General features: G+C 41.4%; 1 long non-coding RNA gene across 3 annotated transcripts; it reads left to right on the forward strand.

Moving 5' to 3' along the window:
• Positions 1-2,686: 2,686 nt before the first annotated feature.
• LOC136495277 (uncharacterized) lies at positions 2,687-5,885 on the forward strand. 3 transcript variants are annotated; one of them, XR_010768962.1, is made up of 8 exons: positions 2,687-3,221; positions 3,314-3,398; positions 3,486-3,654; positions 3,767-3,813; positions 4,336-4,372; positions 4,495-4,622; positions 4,733-4,930; positions 5,268-5,885. It is a non-coding gene; the product is annotated as an uncharacterized lncRNA (long non-coding RNA). The 3 variants fall into 3 exon arrangements; XR_010768960.1 differs by having other exon boundaries at positions 2,687-2,906; positions 3,143-3,221; positions 3,486-3,813; XR_010768959.1 differs by having other exon boundaries at positions 3,486-3,813.
• The last annotated feature ends 713 nt before the right edge of the window (positions 5,886-6,598 follow it).

A 6,598-nucleotide genomic window follows, 5' to 3' on the forward strand; every position in this document is an offset into this window, starting at 1 on the left:
AGCCAGATACGAGCGAATAAGCCGAAACAAGCAGGCTGATTATCGTGTGCGGCTGCCTAGTGCAGGCCTTCTCGGAATTTTTTTTGCTATTTTTTTGAGCTTGATTTGAAATTTCTGGAAAATCATTTACGCTCGATCCTTAAGGAAACTGTCAACGTAGATCGACTTACATAGGCGGTTTCCTTAATCGTCAGTGTAAATATTTACATTGGCGATTCTTTATACTTGCGATTGCTAAAAAAGCCTGTAGAGATATGAAAAATACTGCTAGTAAATTTTTTTCTATACTAGTGATGGCTTGATTTAGGACAACTAATAAAAATCTATTATATTTCAAAACGAAGGGTTAGAGAGCAATCTGTCATTCTTCTCTGCAGAAATGGTGTTGTGTTCCTGATGCTGACCTCCTGTCGTTGTTTTAGCCACCTTGGACTAGGATCATTCAGCATGTTCACTCGTGAAAGGTCCTAATATGGCTAGAGGGGGTGAATAACCTATTTAAAAATCTACAAACCAACTAGAACAATTTGATTAGTATGACAAATAGCGAAAAACAAACTTCCTCTAGCTCTACAAGGGTTGCAAGCCACCTATTCAACAATTCTAGTTGTTATGATCACTAGACACACAATCTATTAGGTCACTACTCACTAAGAGCTTTTACAATTGCAATGGTAATATACGCATATTTTAAGGGTATGTTTCAAGTGTTTCAGGTGTTTTAGACGTTTGTTTCAAACGTTTCATCCGGATGTTTCAAAAGTTGATCTGGTGTTGCACATGTTGCAATGGCTATACTCGCGTGTTTCATGTGTTTCATCTGTTTTTAGACGTATGATGCAAATGTTTTATCGAGATATTTTAAAAGTAGATCTTGTGTTGCAATCCACTGTCCACCTGCTGCTGCTGGTGCGCCGTCGTGGTTCACGTGCCAACGTCTGAGGTCTGTAGACACCTCCATAGCGCACATCCACAAGGAGGGCAGGTGGGGCGCGAGGCGTGGTTCCGTCGTGCGGAAGCAATATGGGCGCGGGGTGTGGTTCTACCATGCAGGGCGCGCGCCGCGGTTCCGAACTCTGGTACTGGTTGGGAATGGGACGGAGCGTGTGGGATGCGATACGGGAACGGGGCGCGGGAGCTGCGTTCGGACGCGGGCGTGGGGATGGACGTCCGGACGCTAGCCTTACCTATAAATTAATTTTATTCCTAATCAAAGCTATATACATCAACAATTTAGTGATGGGAGTATTTATTTATAGGAAAGAATCTAGAATTCCAAGAAGAATAGTATTATATTTATTTATTTATAGAAAAGTTTAGAGTTCAAAGAGCTATAATATTACATTTATTATTTATTTTTGATGTTTATATAGAAAAAAACAAGAGAAAGAAAAGAAATCGTGGGTAGGCAGACTAGCGTTTCCATGGTTTTTTTTTGCCTCTTATCTAAGTACAACTGTAGTATCTGTTCGGATACAGACATACACCACCACACACACGCACACCTCACACACACACGGTATACAAACAGACCTACAGCTATACCTAGACAACGAATGCAGCTGAGAGATACTCGAATATCAGCCGACTCCGAGCGTGGCGGGCATGTCACTTGACCATTGTGGCATATCTACGAGAGAATCACCTGGAGAAATTGGGAAAAAACCCCGATGGGTATCATGCGCCGAGCAGCGCTCGAACGCACGACCGACGGCTTCCGCAGCTGGAAGACCGACCGACCGAGCTACGGCTCGTTCCCATGGTTGGCTAAACGTGTGGTTAACATACACGAAAGCCGAATATTTTATGGTAGAAATACGTAAACGGTAGCCGAGTGGATGTTTTAGTTGGACGAAAGATTTTCTTTATTAATATTAATATTAATAGGTATAGATAAGGCAAGGTCATCGTGTGGAAATGCCCAGCAGCTCCTACTTGGTCTATGTCAGAAAAGATGCATGCATGTCACCACATTACAAAGCTACTGAGACTTAAGTGGCAGCCGTTGGTAATCATTGGGTGGCACGGGCGGTGCTGAGTTGCAAAGCTCGACTTGGTGCCTGGCCAGTCATCTTCCTCGATGATTTTCTCTCAGTTTTGAAACACAACTTGTCAAACCGTGTTAGCCTTACTAAGGTTTGAAGCTGGTGTATTACTCTACAAACTTAATTGAAGCACTCAACTCCCAAACTACGTACTTCACAATATCTAATTTAATAAACTTTGATCAAAATCATGGATCCCTTTTTCATGTTTAGAGTTAGTTAGATTTGGTTAACCGGAAGATCGCTATCGTTGATCGAAGGTGTAGACTTATGACAGATGACATATCGCATTACCTTAGGTCTAGTCTTATGACAAATGACATACCGCATTATCTTTAGTAATTTAGCTCTAAACTTATTAAAAAATTATATACAAATTTAATTTTTAAATCAAGCCCTGAATACCATCTCAATATTTTAGTATTTTTTTGGCTAAAATTAAAAATACACAAGACCTGCTGTTGGGTCAGATCCAGACAGCATGCTCCAGTCCAGTCCAGACCCAGGGGTAACTGAGAGAGGTTGGGCTGGCTGTTTGGGACCTTCTTGGACTTTCCACGGCCCAGAAAAAATAACGGAGCCCGATGGTCTTTGTCGTGAAATGGGATGGACGGACCTGAGCAATCTAGTACGTAGTCCAAACCCACGTTCTCGTCCCCCGCGCGAAGGGGCTGGCCGCAGCTCCGCTGCGGCGGGCTGGAGGCCGCTCGCGCCCGTGGCGGAGGTGCAGGACGGCGTTGAGGAGGAAGGCTTCTCAAAGGATCTGATGAACCATGGCAACCTACCTTTCAGCGTTGACAGCGCCCAGCTCGCAGGTCTCTTCGTGCAGGCCGGCTCGGCGGCTCCGTCCAGATGGTCGAGGTGAGGTGTGTGTACGCCTCCACCTCCATAGTTGGGGGTACGATTGCTTTGTGTCTTCACTGCAATTGCAGGGGCAAGTTGGTCTTTATCTGTGCGAATTGCTATGCATGGTTCGGTTGAGGCATTGAGTCTTTGTGATTCCAGTTTATTATCATGCACACAAGGCGTTTGTTGAAATACTATTACCAGGTGGAATTGTGATATAGTACACTTGATTTCTTGATCCATTCTTTAAGTTAGGGAGCAACAACTGTGGATCAAATTGTGAGCATAACCCCTGCTGAAGGTTACATCTACATCCCTATTACTGAACAGGTCCACTATACTAAGCTAATTAATATTACACTAATGCAATTGATCTCTATTGGTCCTTTTTTTTATTGAGATCCATTTTGAAAATTATGCAGCAAATTATGGTCAATGACGTGATACCAGCTCCTAACACATAATTGGAGTACTCCCTAGAGGTCCCATTAGAAAATTTATAAATAGGTAAAACATGTTCTTTTCCTTCCTTTCTCTTTGTGTTTAAATGCACAAGTAAGAACATGCTTAATCATGTCTGCCCCTGTTTCATAGGCGTACCCAGCTTGCCTTGGGAACAGTGGTGCCTTGTCGCCTAGGCACTGCTTAGTCGTCCAGGCGGACCCAGCACTCACCTGGACGCCTAGTCGCCTTTGAAACCATGATGTCTGTGGTATCCTCTGATTACGTTAAGACGTTGAGTAATGTCAGCGCTTTTCAGATTGTATGTGGATATTTTTATCCAATTCCATGTTGTGTTGCTGAAACATGAACTTCATACTTATCTTTTGCACATTCAATTGTTTTCCTTGGGACATTCTCAATAATCCGCCAAGAAAATCTAGCTTCCATCCAGCAAGATCCCCTCCGGGTCGCAGGCAAGGTCAGTGAGACCCACTCTCCCAGTCCGTGCTGTTTTACTAGAAAAACCCTATGGAAATATCTTTAGCCGTGGTTATTTAATTAATTCAAGACAAATCACAGGCATGGAAGTTTGGCTAGAATAGCTACCTTTTGAACTTATCTTTACCCCCTAAATTGATTTAATGTAACCCAACTTCCATCCCCTTCCTTTTGAACTTCTTTAACCAATTTTGAAGAACCACAAGTTAATTTTGCTCCTAGCAATTGAATCGTGATATAATTTTAGTAAAAACAGCTCTGCCTTTGTTCCTTGCTTAGATGCAAATAATTTATATGTGTCACATTAACTTTCATTCATTTGATCCAGCTCATGACCTGTTAAATGTTTTATGAACCTATTGTTATGAAATGGTTTTTACTTTTGCATATAGTATGGGGCTTTAGTTGTGGGTGTTTCATTAACTACAAATCAACGTTGATGCACAATGTTTGTAAGATGCTATCTTAGTGTTATCATCTGATGATCATGTTTTTGATACAGGTTTGCCTAAAGGTGCAAAATTTGATCCATCTCACTGGTTTGTCACTGACTCACTGGCCTTTTTTCAAACAGATATTTCACTGTCTCATGGAACACTTTTGGCTTTGATACTCCACTTTTTGTTTCGCAATCTTCTTAAATTGATTCTATCCATTTCAGGTGTTAGAAATTGGAAGTGTATCACACTTCTTCCACATAATATTTAAGGTCTCTAATACAACACTGGGATAAGAATGTGTTGAAAGCTAAACACTGACATCTTGCTGATGTCCATTGGCACAAGAAAGGCAAGACAAAACCAGTCATAGTAACCTTTGATGATCTTACGCAGCAGTTTGACTGCATTTTTGTTGTCCACTTATTTCATATCCGTTGGGGTTGTTTCTCCTTTTTCTAGGTTGATCTTTTCTTTCGTTGGGATCCAGTGGAAACAAACGAGCTGGAAGTAGTGGAGGCTCCTGTTGCTCCAGACTATGCTGCAACTGCTGATTATGGTGCTCCCTCCGCTGATAACTGGGGAGCTGAGTAGTTGAGAGGTTGCACCTGCTGACCTCCCTGGCGCACCTGTTTGTGCTGCATGGAGTTGCTGCTCCAGGTGAGCTTTTCTTTCTGTATCTTATTTATGCTTAATTCAATTATTACTGAATTTATTTGAACGAGTGATGCATTTATTTCCATAGTTTATGCTATGTTGATTCATTCTAGCTATCATAGCAATCAACTGTGTACAACTTTCCTGTTAAAATAGCACTTTAGCCCTTTCTTTGTGCCCTATACCTATCCTTTTTTGCCCCCAACTGGGCATAGCTCACTATATGTTGTGATCATACTTATGGTCAAAGGGTTGATTGTTTTATTGTTGCACTTGAAATTCATAAGCTCTTCAGATGTTGTAACGATGAATTAAGCTTTTTTGTTCATTCTAAGTGCAGCTCCTGCAGATGCTGATCGGTGGGATCCGGGCTGACACTGGTTGAGAAGAAGGCAGTGCCGCACACCCACCGACTGTCAATGCTTTCCGCATGGATCATCACTCATCAACAACAGAGGAGAAGCTGAGCTTGTTGACGTGATGTTTGTGTCGGTAATTCTTTTTTTTAAGTAGCTCTATCTATGTTGCATCAGGGTGCAATGTTAAATGCGAGGCAGTTTTTGAGGTCGACATAGCTGGGCACTACCAGTTCAACTCTTTGCTGCCACCTTTCATCGTTAGCCATTCTGCAAGCGGATTATGATCAGTGCATATCGTCGTAGTTTTGGTGGTTAGGGAGAATGTAGCTGGAAGCACTGGCCTGGAGTCCTTCAAAGATTACTGCAGTTTTCTGTTCCACTGTCTTGTGTTCCTTTACCTCTCTGGGTCAGATCTTCTGATGCCCGTCTGTAGGTAGCATGATGTCTGCTTGTTCCTCGGACTGACTGTTGGAGAGCTATAGCGAGCCACATGCTGCTGTCTTTGCGAACTACTTTTCCTGCTCATTGATTTCCTTGTGGTCGTCGCAATCTTGTCCATTGTTTTGTGTAGTTCCTGCTACTTGCTAGGACACAAGCAATTTAGTGCCTCGCCCTGCCCTACTTTTGGTGTGGACGTGTGTGCTATTCATGCTCTTGTCTGATCGATCTGGTCTTCAGGATGGCTGCATCTCCGTTTAAATCCTGTACCATCTGAATCTGAAACCGTGATACTAGCTAGACGGCTGATCGATACCCTTCGCCCGTTGTTGAGTTTTTCTACATCGAACTATGTTGGCTCTTTTAGTTAATATATATACAATAATGACCTTGAAGATCCACTCGTACAAACATTGACATATAGAAACCCGTCATATTTGCAAGCACCTGAGGTTTTCTGATCAGAATCATTATAGATAGATAGATGTAATTCCAGGTGTTTTCTATAATTAACTTGCTAAATTAATAAATTTAGCGAGTTAACAAAATAAGTAGCGATTGTCTACAAAAGAATACAATTATGGTATCCGTACCGGTCAATTGAGTTCAAGTTTTACTAATTTTATAATAAATAGTATTAACATTTATGTCTTTAAATAAATTTATTGTGAAAATATATTCTATAACTAATCTAATGACACTTATTTTGTATCATGAATGTTTGTACTTTTTTATATAAATTTAGTCAAACTTCAGGTTGTTTGACTCCTTGAAATCCAAAAATTGTATTCTTTTATGGACAGAGGTAGTATTAGCTTTCTAAATGATTTTGCATTGGAAACCACGAACTATTTCTAACTAACTTAAATCTCTT

This window comes from Miscanthus floridulus, chromosome 1 (genome assembly GCF_019320115.1).
Source record: "Miscanthus floridulus cultivar M001 chromosome 1, ASM1932011v1, whole genome shotgun sequence".
In the NCBI taxonomy this organism is placed as follows: Eukaryota; Viridiplantae; Streptophyta; class Magnoliopsida; order Poales; family Poaceae; genus Miscanthus; species Miscanthus floridulus.